This window comes from Anabrus simplex, chromosome 10 (assembly GCF_040414725.1).
Source record: "Anabrus simplex isolate iqAnaSimp1 chromosome 10, ASM4041472v1, whole genome shotgun sequence".
Lineage (NCBI taxonomy): Eukaryota > Metazoa > Arthropoda > Insecta > Orthoptera > Tettigoniidae > Anabrus > Anabrus simplex.
Window position 1 is genome coordinate 118827923 of NC_090274.1, and position 18887 is coordinate 118846809.

Consider the following 18887-nt stretch of genomic DNA (forward strand, 5'->3'; position numbering starts at 1 on the left):
GTTAAGTACGAGCTGTTTTTGGGCTAATATTTCCTGCTCTCTTCTTGAAAATTTCTCCTTTTCTCACAAGAAGAGAGCAGAAAATATTTTAAGTTCAACATTGTGACTAACTTAATAGGTGTTCTTTATTTATTTATAAATCAAAAATTATTCTATTTCAAGTGTTTTATTAAATGACAAAGCAAACACAAAGAAACATTTTATTCTTTTTCAGATTTAAATAAGGATTTGAGTTCCAAGAGCAGAGCAGATTTAAAATTTCAGCATATAGTGACTAATTTAATAGATTTTATTCAATTATGATTTGAAAATTTCTATTTTAAAGTCTGTAATAAATAACATAGTAAGTAAGTAAAGTTGAAACAGAAAGAAATTTTTAACAATTTCAAAGAATTATCTATAATTGTCCTGTTGATACGTATATTTGTCATAATGCACAAAGTCCAAATGTTATTGAATTTTTGGCACCGCTGAAGAAGAGAGTAGTTAGCTCTAGAAACATGTACGGTAATTAAGTTAAATAAAATATGTAAAGTACTGACAAGGCGGAAACGTGTTTTATAAGTCAATACGGACAGGATTAATCAACGTGGTGAAAATGATCCATGCTAATAATATTCTCGCCATATAATGGAAAGAGAGGATGTGCATTTACTTTCACCTGTTGATAAGGACTTGGACTTTGATGTGAAAATTCAAAGAAAATGAGGTTGAGGAGAGGAAGTAGTGAAAAACCCCAAGGGTACTGGAAGATAACAACCAGTAAATGAATACAGTATATCGTCAAGACCAAGCCCTTGCATATTTCCCTGTAACGCGATGGACTATGCTGTATCTATTGTATATGGCTATCTTCAATTCATACATTGTGTTCATGAAGGTTACTGGCAGGTGGCTGCATTATACAGAATTTCTCAGAGCATTTGCCAAGCAATTGTAGCAGAGTGTTGGTCTCCTGACTAGGACAACAAAAGGAAGATCACCCGGTCAACACAGCCACCTGAGACTTCAGGCAAATGTATGGGGCATTTTCCAGTGCCTATTCCTCCAACAGAAAGGAAGAAACATCCTTCTAGGCCCTGCAAAGTTTGCAAGGGTCATAAATAAGGTCCGAAGAGAGGTGGCTATGTGAAAAATGTGATATTGCTCCATTTGGACTGGAAGTAAAATTTGTGAGCACGTAAATTAATTTGAACATCAGTAATTTCAACTGAAGGTTTATTTGATTATAGTGACAGTGATGGAAGCAATACTGAAACCGCGAGAGAAAGTGGTAATAAAACTACACTGCCAGCGGAAGTGAAATAGGCATGAATACAGAATATGATGAAACAGTGGGAGGGGCATTTTCTAAGAGATTTAGTATGCCTAGATATAGTGACAGTGAATGATCCATAGTCTTCTATCAAGTGATTAACATACTGAGTTATGTGTAATGTGCAGTTATGTGTGTAATTATTGGAAGGATTTGCGAAAGGCTTCTTAACAGGAATACTATAATTTATGATGAGATTGTACATTTCATAAGGCATGCATTGTACAATATCCTCTTATACTCTCCTGTGTATGCTCGAACCTAGTCCTTGTCACCTTCCACTACAGCGCACTTCCCGTCCTGCACTTAAATGAATGTTCTCCACAATTTGCAAAAGCTGTACCCAAAGATTGTGACTCAGTCCTCAACACAACAAAAGTATAGAAAAGAAACCTACACCATTAGGAATCCTCCTGATGTACAACATACAGGCAGACAGGGTAAAAAGTATGGTGTATCTAGGGAGTAACATAGGACCATTGTGCTGTAATTAAATGCTGAAGAAACCAGAGACTATCTTCATTAGCAAGTGGCAACTCCTATCCTGATACGATCACAGAATCAAGCTCTTAAAGAGGATAACAAAATGCTGTATCCTCTCTTTCCTACTAAATACTGTAGAGCCCTATATATTTTATTATCCACAGAAAAGAGAATCCAAACTTTCAAGATGTGGATATATAATGGCAAATTGTGTAATTCATGTGGGTTATTTTCATGTCGCACCAATGGAGATAGATCTTATGCCGACAAAAGGGTAGGAAACGGCTAGGAGTAAAAAAGGAAGCAGCCATGGCCTCAATTAAGGTACAGCCCCAGCATATTAATGATAAGAAAATGGGAAATAAAAACCATCGTCAGGGCTGCCGACAGTGTAGTACTCCACACGAGCTGTCGACCTCAACTTATCAAGACAATTTAACTCAAGAGGCTGAAATACACATATCACATTATGAGGACTCCTAAAAAGGGCAGTCAGTTACAAGTAATATTTAGAGGAAAAAATTTAGGCAGCAGAGGACTTAAAGAAGACGGACATCTCGGATCAATATTTTGAAGAAATGGGTTGGAGCTCTTTGGCACATGACAAAAGGAAGATAGCCATGGTCATAGCCTAAATCCAGTTAGGATAAGGTACCAGCAACAGTGAAGAAACCAGCCAACAGATGCCGTGCAGTGGAGGGACTTGAACAATAATAGCTGCTATGTATTAACTAGCATAAAATTTCAAGCTACCTGAAGAAATTATGAAAATCCTTTCAAATAATGGAAATCTCACTATACATCTTTCCAAGGATCTTCAAAATATCTGCTCAAAAATGAGGTTTTGCTCAATTAAGTCTATTCAGCAGTGTGTTAGATTTTCCACTATCAGAAAAATGACATCAAAATATTAGATTACTTCAAATGTGTTCACCTGTGTTTCTGTTGGCACTGCCAACTCTGATTTTGGTTCTTCTTTCAAATGCATCTCTTCTGATATAATTTTGTAATTGTCATGTGGAAAAGTTAATATATTAGGCAAATTTTTCAGACACATCTGGAAATGTATTTATATATGAGTGGGCTTAACAATTCATCATTTCCTAGTAAATAAGAGAGTTTCAGTTTCAAATCTTCATTATCATTTATCAGAAAATCTCCATGTTGTGTATCCATAAAAGCATGACAATTATGAGACCTTCAGAAGTGGAGGATAAATGCTAGATTTAATTTTGAAGAGTAGAACAATTATATAAAATTAAACCTTTTAAAATAACACCGAGTGATCAGGAAAATGTACAGACATACTTACAATAATCTGCTCATTATAAAGAAACCAATACTGAAATATTAAGAACTTCACAATTTATCACTGTTATCTTTCACAGCCTGTACCAACAAATACAGCTCAGCAGGAAAATGTATCTTCCATATTTCCTCTTCTATATGAAGTGCTCAGCTTGAAGGCAGGGAGGATCCTCAATAGCCCTACCATCAAATGGCATAGAGACCTAGGTGTCACTGAGGAGGCAAACTAAGGAAATGAAGAGTAAGGTAGCTTTCCATTGCGTTCCTCTTCCAGCCAGACAGTGCTGTTACATACCAGTCTCTCATGAGCACGGTACTGTACACACAGACCAGCTATTTCACACCTTTTCCTATAGGATCTGGCTGTATTAGGAATGGTGTTGCCCGTACTGCTCATATCTCAGTCACTTTCATATCGTAAGAGCCAAGAATGAGACTGAGACCCAAAATACAAGTGACAAACTTGTTCTGGGCCAATCCGGAAGACAACAGGTATTGAGCACACAGTATCTCACCAGAAATGGAATAGGGCAGGCCACCTCATATGGAAGTCATAAGCCCTAAACAATTTAAACCATACCCTATAGGTTATCTACAATATCATAGAGGGCCTGTATGCCTGACATCAGTGCTCCTTGTGCAGGTACGAGTACGCTTTACATTGCACCAACACAGATAGGTCTTTTGGTGATGATGGGATAGGAAAGGGCTAGGAGTGGAAAGGAAGTGACTGTGGCCCTAATTAAGATATATCCCCAGAATATGCCTGGCATGACAAGAAATCACAGAAAGCCATCTTCAGGGCAGCCAACAGTGGGTTCAACCCACTATTTCCCGAATACAAGCTCATAACTGTATGACCCTAACCGCATGGCCACCTGATATATTGTGCATTGTGACAGGACTTCGTACGTATTGAGAAGCAAAAGGTCAGATTGTTGTCTCAAGAATGCCAGCCCTATGTTCAGCATATGCCTGCACAAATCAGTATAACTAATCCAAGGACACATTTTGTTTTAAATAAGTGTTACTGGATTCCATTCCTGCTAGTTAATAAACCTACTTTAATACTTTAACAGAGGAAGTACTGTGAGACAGAGTTATTATCAATTTGATCATGTTACTGATTTCCTTTCTAAAACCAAGGAATTAACTCAACAATGGGTTGTGAGGATGAAAGGAGACAAATTGTATCCCACCCAACAGAGTCATTTAGGCTGTGCATACTTCGAAGTTAAGTACATGTATCAAATGACCAGTGGCTATTACTGCCAAACATGGCATGGTTCTAAGCATTTTATTTTTCCTCATATTCGCAAACAAAGAAAATATTGTGCTCACTGCCAATAAAACATAACGAAAACCCAACAGAGGCAACTTGTTAAAATTAAAGTTGATATTGTGTAACACTCCAAAAATGCAAATACTGCACATATTTCATTGATTTAGTGATATATTTTACACACTATTAAGTTAAAAGAAGATATATGATGGTTCAACCCTTTTATACTATTAAAAGAAGAAATGTAATGTTTACATTCCTATTTAATTATAACTGGTACCGGTTTCGACCATTATTCTTGGCCATCATCAGCCGATCACAAATACGTATAAAAGACAATGCCCAGGCAAATAAAATGTGAAGTTTACATTATTCATTCAGTAGCTGTTTGTGAAGCACTAAAAAACTTTAGGGAGCACTGAGTGTTGAAATTTCAGTCGATCACTAAAAAGAATAGAAGACAACGAATAGAGTCTACGTAAATGTAGTACGGAGCAAGTTCTTTAAGAGTAGCAAGACATATGTGCGGATCGGCACTGTGCTTCATGAACTACAACTAAAAATACATGTTTCATCCTAGACTTCTCCATAACATTGAAATTCCAACACACAGTGCTCCCTAAAGTGTTTTAGTGCTTCACAAACAGCAACTGATGGAATTATTTAAACTTCACATTTTATTTACCTGTGCATTATCTTTTATACTTATTTGTGATCGGCTGATGATGACCAGGAATAATGGTCGAAACCGGTACCAATTATAATTAAGTAGGAAAGTAAAAATTACATTTCTTATTTTAATAGTATTGAAAGGTTGAACCATCATATATCTTCTTTTAATAGTGTGTAAAATATACCTCTAAATCAATTAAATATGTGCAGTACCTGCATCTTTTGCAGTGTTACATAATATCAGCTTCATATCCATACTGGCAGTACTAAATTATTCACCTACAGGGCTTCATTACATCCTTCTAATCAACACTAACTTCAGGCCAACTTCACTGATAACTTAAGGCCATGCTGCCAATGGGGGAAAACACAGACACTGCACTAATGCAATTCATATCTTGTATTGAATATGAGGATCCAATGGAGTCCATTAAAGGTATAATTCCTTTGTAGTGCACAAGCACTGACACATGTAGAATGGTGCAGCGTAATGAGTCTACATGAAACATGTCCTTTTCTTATCATCATGGTTGTGATCCACAGTATGGAAGATATGACACATTTATCATTCTTTGCCTCAGTACTTAGACATTCAAGTTTTTCTATAGGGGTCAGTTCAAAAAATATGCAACAGAGCATGTTAGTAGTAGTAGTAGTAGTAGTAGTAGTAGCAGCAGCAGCAGCAGCAGCAGCATTATTATCAATATTCGGAATGGCTAAATTAAGATGAGAAGGACCATTCATTCAAAATCTTGTTTCATTCTTATTCTAATAGCAAGACTCATCCTTAATGGGGCAGACTGATCGAAAACACCATCAAGGTGGTGAACTAAAAGTGAACCAACACTCATTTTTGTATATCACGTAATAACGCAATAAATGATTTTATGTAAGAATGCATTTAGTGTTTTGTACTGCATAAAGAACAGAGGTATCTTCTGGATAACTTCAGAACTTGCTGCCAATAGTGGCAAACACGGACACTGTGCTAATGCCGTTGTTATTCATGAGCACGTTATGAAATGTCCAGTTACAGGAATAGATACATACATACATATTCATTATAGACTGTTATTCTTTTTGGTGTTCAGTCTGCAAGCTGCTGTGAATGTAATTATCACCACTGCAATTTCCTACTTCTAACTAGTTCTATATCTCTTATCTATTCATGTGAAACAGTCCAATCATCATCGCCTTGGTCTCGCTGTATTCTTCTTACCCTCCATGACCGACTCCATCATTCTCCTAGTTAACCTATCCTGCCCCATTCATCTCACATGACTGCACCACAATTCCCTCCATGACTACAGCTCCATCCATTGCGTTCAATCCTAACTTAGCTCTTATTTCTTCATAACAAGTACCCTACTGCCATTGTTCACACCTCTTTTTACCAACAATCATTCTTCCTACTTTCATGCCTGTTACTTCTAAGTTGTGAATAAGTTATCCTGTGTCTACCGAGCTTTCACTCCCGTATGCAAAGTTGGTCTAAAAACACATCTATGTAAAGATAGTTTCGTCCAGGAGCAGACTTCATTCTTCCAGAATGCTGTTGATTGCAGCTGTGAGCAGACTGCGTTAGCTTGATTCAATATCACTTACTATATTACCAGCCTGGAAGTGCCCACATCCTAAAAATTTGAAATATCTACCTGTTCCAACTTCGTTTCCCCAATCTGACATTCACTTACCTTGGATGTCTTACCTACTGACATCAATTTAGTCTTAGAAAGGCTAATTTTCATATCATACTCATTTTACCTATTTTCAAGTTCCAAGACAGTAGACTGCAGGCTTCAGGCAAAATCTGCCATTAAGCTAAAGTTGTCAGCATATGCCAGATTGCTTACTAAATTTTCACCTTACTGAATCCCTTCCTGCCAATTTATACCTTTTAGCAGATGATCTATGTAAAATACGAACAACAAAGATTTTTCAAAATTCTGGCAAATACAGAAAATACATATCTGACAGTTCCTTTGTGGTCCGAAACCACACTGCTTTTCGTCCTACTTCCTCTGAAACACTGACCTCACCTCCCTTCCCCGTTGCCAGTAAACACCTTGGCTGGTATACTGATTATTAAGATACCTTGATAATTGATGCAATCCTTCCTCTTTGCTTGCTTATAGGTAGGTGCAAATACAGCTTCCACCCAATCTGAAGGTACCTTACTAACACTCCATGATAATCTTACTTTATGAAGCCATTTCAACCCTCCCTTCCCACTATACTTCACAATTTCAGGACTAATTTGATTTATTCGTGCTGCTTGATGACAATGGAGTATATCTACCATCCTTTCCAATACGTTAAGAATAATTTCACCAACATCATTGCCCTCTTGACACAAGAGTTCAGAAACAATAAGGACTGCAAGTAATATATGACACAGCAATGTTGCAGAAAAAAGACTGTGTACTATGACTGTGAAAATTATTTGTGTGAATTAATTTGATGAGTATGATGCTGAACTGCAAGAATGGGCTAAATATGGTATTGCTGAAGAGAGATATTATGAAGGGGCTAGACGTAAAGGTTACATTCTACTTCATCAGGTTGTATTTAAGGACAATGCAATGATGTGAATTAGACCCACATTCGACACATCCAGTATAAGGAAGAGGGAGTTGTCACTGAATTACTGTATGACAAAGGTCCAAACTTAATAGAAATTCCCTCTCTTCTGTTCAGGTTTAGAGAAAGGCCAGTAGGTGTTAGAATATTACACACTGGCAATCGCACATCACTGCTGCACTTGGGTGAAAGATTTTCAGTTATACAAGGACGAAGGAGAAGCCACACAGACCATGCTGTCAAGATGTGTGAGATAAAAAATGGCACCAAGCTAAGAAGGCGGATGTTGATTCTGGAACTCTATCGGAAAACATGATAAAATATGCTGTGGTATTTGAGGCGACAGGTGTAGACCTTGCTGGACTCTTGTCACAGAAAGTAAAAAAGGAAGGCGCGAATTATGATCTTAACATGTGCTGTGTATACGCAGTGCACTGGATCTTGTAAGCAATTTCATAACGAATGGATTTTTACTGAGTTTTCGATGGTTCATTACTCGATGGGAAAGACCAAAAGTGTCTACAACAATAGAACAAATTTCACTGGTACAGATAACTTGTTTTGATAGATAGATAAAGCCTTTATTTTCTGTGGCGAAGTTAGGGCTCTTGGCCCTTTCTTACACTTAAGCACACACATATTGTTATTATTCCATACAATGACATTGATTAACTTAAAATACCAAGAACTACAAATAACACTAATTTTTAAGACAAAATATGAATATATACACGCAAAGAAGAAAGAAAGAAAAAGTAACTCCTTACATAATACAGGTTTGAAAAAAAAATTCAATACACAACGAAAGAAATACGAATGTAACAATACTAGTAAGCTTAATAAAAATATTAAATGAAATCTAACTAATTGTATCCTTGCAAGACTAGATCTAAGTTAAATACTGTACTTACTACTAGCTATTTCTGGCTACTTCTACTTCGTAAATACAGCACGGATGCTTTTAATTTAAATTATCATATTAACTGAATATTTTTTGTACAATAATCTTATATCATTTTTCACAATCACTCGTTCCACTCATACACGTACCTTGCTGGAAGCACTTAACAAGGAACTGCTGGTAGGAGGTTTTAAATATGCTTTTTGATGCAGCATCCTTGATGTCTTTGGGAAGAGCATTCCACCATCCCGAAGCGGGGATAGTAAATGATTGATGGTATGTGGTTGTTCGGTGGACAGGTATTTCTACGAGGGACACTGACCGAGTATCATGGAGATGTAAAGAACCAAGGTGACAAAAATTGCTGGAGAGATAAGCAGGGATGTCTTCCATAAGTACCTGGTATATACGAGTATTTGCATGTAGTTTACGCCTGTCGTCTAGTCATAACCAAGATAATTGTTTATAGTAGGGAGAAACTCGAGCGTCATACCGTAAATCCATAGCATATCTAAGACAAACATTTTGAGTGCGTTGTAGTTTCAAGCTTAATTCATTTGTTATATCCGTAAGAATTACATTACAGTAGTCAAAAATAGGAAATAATAATGACCGAACAAGTTGAATTTTTAGTGATCGAGGGAAAACATTTCTGAACCGTTTTAAGGGGTGCCACAATAAACCTTTATGCAGATGTTCTTAACTTGCGCTGACCAGTTTAGAGTTTCCGCTATAATAACACCAAGGTTAGAAACTGATTCACAATAAAGTATAACAGTATTATTTAAAGTTACGGGAGGAATGCAATTTTGTTTTAAAATGTGAAGATTCTTTGATGTACCGATGATAATGGTTGCGTTTTATGGAGGTTTAATATAAGGTTGTTTTTAATTGCATAGCTATTAATTTGCTCCAGGTCAGCATTTACATTACTATTGCTTGTTGTATATTATTAGTTCTAGTGTGGTAATAAATTTGCAGATCATGAGCATAAAGATGGTACTTGCAGTGCTTAATTGATCTGGTGATATCATTTATATATAAAGTGAATAGGAGAGGGCCTAGGACTGACCCTTGTGGAACACCAATATTTTTTGTTTGCCACGTTGATTTATTGTTATTTGCAATCACACACTGCCGGCGGTTCGTGAGGTAAGAATAGAAAAATTCCAGCACTTTCTGACTAAAGTTTAAGGACTGTAATTTTGGAAGAAGCAACCTAGGATCAACAGTATCAAATGCGCTACTGAAACTTAAAAGAGGAAGTATTGTCACTTGTTTGTTGTCCATTGCATATCTAATGTCATCTGTCACTTTCACCAGAGCTGTCATGGTACTATGTTTTTTCTTAAAGCGTGATTGGTAAGAGTCAAGTAAAGCATATTTATGAAAGTACGTAAGGATTTGCTCATGTACCAGGCGTTCCAGCACTTTGGACAGGGGTGGCAGGATAGAAACTGGTCGGTAATCTGAAGGGATACTGGGTCCATCCTTTTTTGGGATTGGGATGATGAGGGCATCCTTCCACACCGTAATGAAAACTCTCTGGGTTAAACAGTAGTTAATAATGTGTGTTACGATCGGCAGAATGGCGCCAATGATATATTTGTAGAAGGACAGCGGTATGCCGCCGTGTCCAGCAGCATTTGATCTGAGAGAATACATAACTCATTTTACGTCATTTCTACCAACCTCTTTCAACACAAATGTATCTTGAATTGGCATAAAATGAACATTATTATTATTGTTATAAAAATTATTATTATTACTTGTACAGTTATGAAAATTGTTATTGTTATTATTATTATTATTATTATTATTATTACTGTTATAAAATTATTATTATTACTTGTACAGTTATGAAAATTGTTATTATTATTATTATTATTTTATTATTATTATTTGCTCTTACAGTGGATTCGGCAGACGTGAAGTGTAAATTGAAGTCATCAAGGGATACATTCAGCGCCTGCTTTAATAACTTTCGACCTATACCCATCGTTCGTAATTGTTTTCATACTTCTGTCGAAATCTTGCATTTCGATACTTGACATATGTGTTTATATTTACTGTTTTTGATTAACTGTTTAACCTTGTTCCAGAGAACGCGGTAATTTTCAAAGTCATTAGCATTACCCCTTCGTTTAAACCTTCTGTACCATGAGTCACACTTTGCCTTTTCTGATTTAATCTCACTAGTCAACCACGGAGAAGGTGGTCGAGTTACCCGGATCTCTTTCTTGGGAGCAAATCTGTCATACAGATACAGATACTATACACCAGATCAGATAGTTTATTTATTTTTACGTCAATATCATCCATGTGTAAAATATCGTTCCACGGCAGATAATATGCTTCGTGTCGTATTCTTCCCTTGTCCAGATGTTTTATATCCCTGCGTGTTATATATTTAGTTTCGTATTTTGGCATCATTAATGAATAGCAGACATATATTAGATCATGGGTAGAAATACCTGGCACTGCAAGCTGTCCGTGTTTTAAAACTTTCTGAGTATTGTTAGTTATGATCAAGTCAACCAAAGTATGAGTCATCCGGTTAACTGTATGTAGATGATTAGTAGCGTTTAGAGGTAGGATGTTCAGGTCTAAGCTAAAGAACATATTTTGTAAATGTAATGAGTCGTTCGTCGCAGTCAGCAGATTTGTATTAAAATCTCAAAGTATAATTATATTTTCGTACAGTGGAATTAACTTGGCTAAGCAAATTTATGTCTTACGTCTGGGGGTTTATAAACTACTCTGGTCAGTACTTTTTGATTGTTAGCCAAAACTTCTATAAACATAAACTCACGTCGATTGGGAATTGCCTGGTCTGAAGTAGCCACTATTTTACTTTTGAGATCATTACGACAGTATATAGCACACCCTCCCCCTATAAGTTTTCTGCGGTCTAGACGATGTAAAGTCATGTTATTTAATTCAACAAGGCCTGAGTTTAGTGAGGGTTGTAACCAAATCTCAGTTACACATATGCAGTGAAAGGTATTACTATCATGAAAGAGTGATTGTATTTCGTTAATGTGAGCCATTAACGATTGCACGTTAATATGACAACACTGTAGGGCTCGCCGATATCTTGAAAGACATTCCCTGAGAATGTCTCCCGCTGACGCTGTTGAAGGGTAGGGTGAGGGGGGCGACTGGGGAGGGGGTGGGAGCGGGTCACTGGCATCAAGGTCACTACAATCGGTAGAAATAACACTCGTATTATGACTAGAAATTATCTAGGAAATACTTCTGCTTACTCACCTTGTTTTCTCCACAAGTACTTCCAGGGGCACAATCACATTCACTCACACACATACACGCATATTTACTTAAAACTACAACATCATGCATTAATTCCATCTCAGTAATGAGTCCGTAACAATGCTCACTCGTGTTTTACATTAAAATAACAAGTTGTACCATTGTAGTAATTAACACCTTTCGTCCATTGTCACATAGCACAACAATGCGACCGTCTTGGCTCCAGACACGATTTAAGCCAAAGTGATCTCGTGCACGATTTAAAATGTTTTCCTGGTACCCGTGAGCCATTCCGTTAGGAGAAGGTGCGTGCGTTTTAGCCCACGTTTAGCCCTCCAAATGCGGTGACGATTCTGGTACCGCAGGAACTTAACAATCAAAGGGCGTTTACCCGTGGCAACCACATCAGCCGTTGTTCACTTTGGAACACCTAGGCGATGGCAACGGTCAATGTCTGACATATTAAACTCGATATCCAGTTATTCTTTAATAGTTGATAATACTTTAGCGTACATGTTTTCACCTGGTGCTTCCGGGACGCCATGCAAAATTAGACAGTTTTGGCGGCTGTATTGTTCCGCTTCGTCCATCCGTTCACTTTGCTCGTTCAGCTTTTCCTCTATTTTTAAAATATTGTTTTTTATGTATTTCATTTCACCAGACACGTTCTCTTGAAACGCACAGAACTTCTCCTCCAGCCGCTGTAGTTTCTCCTCCCGGTTGGCGCTGCTGGTCGCCTCCTTGAGTTGGGCGCGAAAATGCTGCATTGCATCTTCAACTGCCGATACCTTTTGAACTACATCCCGTAGCGTCATGTTTTTTGTCAGTATTGGACGGTGATTATTAAAACTATGGAGATTAGGTCACGAATGGCACTTAGTTGCTGTTTATCTTGCAGATTTACGAGTTTGCCTTGACACACACTTTACACTATGACTCAGCTCTCCACGATCTTGTAATTGATAAACTGTCAACTAAAACCACACAGAAAGAGAGTCCACAATGCAGCGAATAGAGTAAAGCATTAACCACGCCAAAGCAGGCTGGTGGGGTGGTTGGTGGCAAAGTCTGATTCAGATAGTAAAGAGAAATTTGAGATGAGTCCTCGGGAGAGCTTCACTGTGTTGCGATGAGATGACGACACTACTGTGTGAGTGTGAAGCCGTCATTAATTCCCGTCCTCTTAGCTACTTGCCTGAGAAGCCTGAAGATCTCAACCAACTTTCACCTTCAAGTATTTTGCAAGGCGATGTCTGCATGGGAATACCATATTTAGATCAACTGGATTCTGTGAAGTTGTCAAAGAGATGTTGATTTCTACTACAGTTGCAACAAGATTTTGAGAAGGGTAACTTACCTAAGTCAGTTGATCAAGAAAAAAAATAAAATGTCTATAAAAACTGGAGGAGATGTGGTGCTGGTTGCAGCTGATGGAAGAACTGGATCGAATGGCCATTAACACGGGTGCTAGAAGTGTATCGTGGGAAAAAGTTGGAAACAGTGTCATGTGAGGTGACTAGTCCACACCAGTGACTTCTGAAACTGTGAAGGAGGATGCTAATGACTGCCCCAGTAGCTTTCACTCTCATAAACAGTCTGACTCATCACTCCTCAAACTGGTATTATGACAGCACTTCTACCGTTTCATATGAATATAAGAACTGATTAAATCCGAGTAATTTACAATAAATGTGAAGTTCCTCACAGGTAAAAAGAAAGTTTCTCACAGGCTATGTGCTTTAGGAATTAAGACTGTAGGGCATTCTGAAAATATATCTCCATCATTAATCCACCTATCAAAATAGTGTACATGAGCAGAAAGTTCTACAAGCAGATTTCCTGTAAGATTGGTAGATTTCAAATACGGATGGCCATGTATATTTTTGGGAGAGTAAAATTACTGTTGCAATCTTCACATAAATCCCCAGTCAATTCATGGATGTTGAAATGATACTGAACTTAAAAACTACCCATGGATAAGAGGATTCTAAATGTGGGTTAAAATACATCCAGTAGTTTTTCAGTTACAAGAACTCAAACAACAACAAAAAAGAAAGGCACAACCCCTAAGCTGAAAATATTTAGGTACATTATTACACCTGAAATGGATAACTAAAAGAAAATGCTGCCAAAATAATCAATATATAGATTCACAGTTGTTACATTTTTTTATATAGATTACAGTCAGTACTAATATGCATGGCTTATCAGTCCATGGACTAGAATGATGCAGATTTCCATTTCAATTTATCCAGTCCTACCGGCTTCTTCTCTATCTAGCGCAGTGTTATCCGAGAAATTTTGTCAGCCGGGTATAAGGAATGAGTGGCTACATAGGGAATACTACGCATTAAAATGGATATAAAAAATGTTTAATTTATAGCCCTCACGGCATTCGTATTAACAGTAACTGCAAAATTGAACTATTTTTAGTATTTTTACCCTAAATTAGACAACAGAGAATTTTGAACTTCTAGTGTTCTATTGCTCATTCATAATCTTTCAATTTCTGGGATTACTATTCAATTGCTATGGAATGCCATACGGGTTTGTGACATCATTCAAAACTGCTAAACAACTAAACTCTGATGTAATTATGCTGAAAATAATGATTGATCATTTAATTAAACAGTGCATATCTTTATGTTAGCTGGGCAGTCAGTAAACATGGCAGGTCAATTCACCCATTAAGAGGTCTTAGGGATAGCATTGTAGTTGAAGTAACATTTACTACAATTCTTATATCATATTAACATCATGGCATGCCCTATCACTCTAAGCCTCTAGATTTGCTCCTAAACTAAATTAATGAAACCCTGCAGGAATTTGTTTCTAAAAAGATAACAGGTTGTTATAACATTCCTTCAATTGTGGTAGATTTCATAGAACATTAATAAAGCTGGACTCGTGGTGTAGGGAGCACTCCTGTCACCTGGCGGCCCCAGGTTCGATTCCCAACTGGGTCGGGGTTTCCAATTTTAAATGAATAATATCCCTGGCCTGGGGACTGGGGTTTGTGTCATCCTTAAAATCCTTTCCTTGCATTCAACACTCTACACTGACTCCATTCCAATTATATGCAGGTTCATAATAGATGGTGCAATTAGGGGCGAAGACCTCTACAGTTCGATGCCCCAAACAGCATTAAAAATAATAAATAAAGTTGTTGCAGTACCTATAGCCACACAATCAGATCAGGTGATACCAGTGTTGTTACATCATGGTAGAAAAAGAGGTGGTCAACTATTTTGCCATTAACTGGTTTTTAAATAGGGTATAAGATGACTTTTTCACTTCAATGGAGTACTTAACCATCTCACTATCCACATGAGTGCTGTACATTCCTCACCCTAACAGGGAATAAGTACAGTATTCCTCTAGATTTATCCCTCTGTGCAATCTCAAAAGCAACACTTTAGGAAGCTTTAAGGGTATTGTCATAGTGAAAAATCCAATTATCAAAGTTGACCATCAATAATATAAAAAGTTTTCAATCAGGAGAAAGGATGAGTAAAAATCACTAATGAGCAAGCTCCCCATATAAACGTTAATTTAAATCTATTCGTGCCAAAGAGGGTAATATAGAATTATCAATACCGCATTAATGGTCACAATCCACTCATAATTTTAGGCAAAAAAAGAAGTGACCAGTCAAAATCAGTAATCTTATCATGAACAATATCACAAAGGTCACTCGAGTAGTTTTACCAAATGAAAAAAGTCCATAGCACTGATAGGATCCAGAATCAGCACTAAATTTCAGGTACTGATATCTCAAACTCATTGGAAATCATACTGGGGCCTTGTAGGTAAGATAAACGTGCTCATTCTTTAAGGAATAGGGCCTGCTCAGTTAATTTACACTGAAAATAATAAGTGTTATGTAACTAATCATGAAACTATCCATGGGGATAAATAATGAAAACAAGGTTCCAATGCCAACAACTATCTACTATTTCCAATAACAATGAATGACATCCAGCACATAATATACTACGGGTGATGGTTTGGTCTGCCCTCTCAATATATTATCATTTTCTAATTTTGTAAAATTATTTCACTCGTACATGTATCAGGAGCCTCAACTCACTTCATCAGCAATTTCCACATCATATATAAATATTCCCCATATCATAGGATCTAACATTATTCATCTATAAATAAGATGTCATCAATATATACCATTATTTTTAATACATACACACTTAATGACCATATCTTGATAATGATTGTTGTAATGGAACCATTTTAACCTGAATGGAACACTTTAGAACATTTATGAAAGGTTCAACTGGTTATACTTATGTTATGTTACTCTTTAGTACACGTATTAAAATGCCAGAATGTTTCCTCAGAAAAACTGATCAGTGATACAATGTTTCTTGCTACTGTTTGTTCTGTCATACCCCACATAAGCGTAGACCTACTAAAAAATTAACTATTATACTACCAAAATTAACATTCTTGCCTTGTTATTCTTAGAATGCTTTCTAGAATGAACTGGTTTACCATTGAATTATTTGACTCCTTAAGATCTAAATGAGCAATTCATTATATCAGGTCAGATGGAATCTTTCTATGTTTGTGTTGGACTGGAATTTCGACGGAGAGGATCAAACCTCCCATCATGTCCTTGAATTCGTGGCTATTATATGCTCTTCTTATTGTAAATTATTGATGCAGAGGAAGACTACCCACTCACCAGCCTAATACTTATTGATTCTGTCATGCAAACTAGCTTTAAAGGTTTCGAAACACTAAGATGACGGAAATCATTTCCACAAGAGGCTAATGTATTTGAGCATTTTTAATACCATCGGGGTGATAAAGGATTTAATATGCAAACTCGAAATCAGAAGGCAAGACCTCCACAACATAAGCTACTAAGACTGCCATTTTTCCTGACAAGAACTACAAAGCAAAGAGAGATGTAGAGAAACCCACTTCTTCAGCTTTAACACATGCTGTGCCAAATAAAAGATGCATACCTGTAAATTCTGCATTCATGTAATCATAAAAATATACTTAATCAATTTGAGATTAATATGAAAATATATACGTGCATTAAGAATAGACAGGAAGTAACTCATATATCTCCCGAACATCAGATAAAAGTAGAGTTATGTAACCATTCAAACTCAGACGACTGCTAAGGGTTTAATTGTAGTCACTATAAAGTTACCTAGAATCATACTTACGCATGGAGTATTTGATGTTTCCTCACAGCAGATTGGTTCCTCTTTGATATTCATTTCCAAGTCCATTGTAAATAGCGCGTGGAGGTGTAGACGATTTTGAGATGTAAATTACTTCCACAGATCTTTCACTGAAACATGAGCGAAAAACACTATTATTGCTCTTTTGTAGTCAAGTCTGTAACTTTAGGTGACTGTTGATATTGTGCTCATAGCCACAGGGCCTCCAGTTTTACCTGGAAACTGAACCTCAGTGATAAACATTTTCAATGAAAGAACATCCCACACCCACAGAATGGGATTACTTTGCACACCCCTTGTGAAAAGCCTGTGACTATGCAACTTACATATCACCCACTAAACTGGGAATCCAATCACTTGTTTGATGTACCTTCTTCTTTTACGATATGTTTACATCACACTGACACAGATAGGACTTATGGCATTACAGCTAGGAGTGGGAAGCAAGTGGATTTGGCATTGAGTAAGGTAGATTCCCAGCATTTCTTTGGTGCAAAAATGGGAAAACACAGTAAAGTGACCCTTGGGCTGTGACTTCCTTCCCATTCCTAGCCAATTCCTATCCCATGATTACCAAAAGTCCTATCTGTGTCAGTGCAATGTAAAGCCAATTGTAAGAAAAAAGAAGATATCTTTCAACCAAACCTTCGAAACTATTCATTTCTTGCTCAAATTGCAGGGCAAGATAAGCATTTAGCCATTGTGAAGACACAATCCCCGTGCCCTGTCCCCCCACTGGCTCTATTGGCCGTGTACATTTTGTATTGCTCAATATAAACATCACTCTCTTTTCACTAGAGTTCAGCAGTGGTTCAGACACAATATAAAATTTGAAAGTCACTAATGGGAATGTTCTCATATAGTACCTTCAATTTTTGCTTTCAATCCACGAACCTTAGGATAGTAAGTGGTGAGCCCAGCCTTATTCATAACACTTACAAATTATGCAAATCATCCAGGATGTTAATAATAATTGTGGGTAAGCCCTGCGCATTATATATTTTATCAAGCCCGTTTCTTACACAGGTCTTATAGCCATAGTTCTTCCCTCGATGCACAGTACTCACCTGGGCTAGCGCCTCTTTAAGAACTACCATGCAATATGTTGAATTCAGTAGTAGTTTAGCCAGATTCCTTATTGATCAAACAAATGATTTGATAGAAGACAGCCATGTACTCATTGGCAACTTTATCCAAAAAGTTGGAACCATTACTGATTATGCTACAATATAATTATACTGTATGTCCATTACAACAAAAAGTTTCGAACTGGCTATGAAGTCCTTCAAAATTACTTTAATGAGCATACATGAATAAGCATGCTTCTAGAACTGATTGTTAATAATGGTTTGTTAGAAGTAGTAAATGGCATTTGTGAACTGTATCACCGCCATCTACTAATTGTTACAAAACGTTAAACAATGGATGACGGAAAACCCCATTATTCCAACGAGAAGTACTGCATGTAGTCACACCATTTACTCGTCAAATCAAATGTGAATATATACAACATGGTACTGAACCTGGTATTCAACGCGCAATGCTAGCATTGGCTCTGAAATGGTTCTGAATATATTTAGAACAGCATGAATTCAGAACTCACAGTTCAGAAGCAGTTCTGAATTTCTGTCGGAAGAGCATGAACAATGGCACCAAAAAATATTGTCACAGACACCTTTTCACATATAATATAATTGTATGAATACTAACAACATTATGTGTATACCATTAACCTTTACTTTTTCTAAACACAACATAACACACGTAATCTATTAAGTTAGGGTTTTCTCCCACTCAAGAAAATATTGGCACACTTTTCGTCATTTTATACGAGCTTTACAGACAGCACTACGTGTACCA

The 18887-nt window shown here is 37.0% G+C and overlaps 1 long non-coding RNA gene across 1 annotated transcript in view; it reads right to left on the bottom strand.

Annotated features, from left to right (window-relative positions):
- LOC137502331 (uncharacterized) overlaps positions 1-17083 on the bottom strand; it is a 42184-nt gene extending 25101 nt beyond the window's left edge. Inside the window, exon 1 of the long non-coding RNA XR_011018735.1 lies at positions 17010-17083. This is a non-coding gene — a long non-coding RNA (uncharacterized lncRNA). The remainder of the gene's footprint in view (positions 1-17009) is intronic.
- Between the last annotated feature and the right edge of the window lie 1804 nt (positions 17084-18887).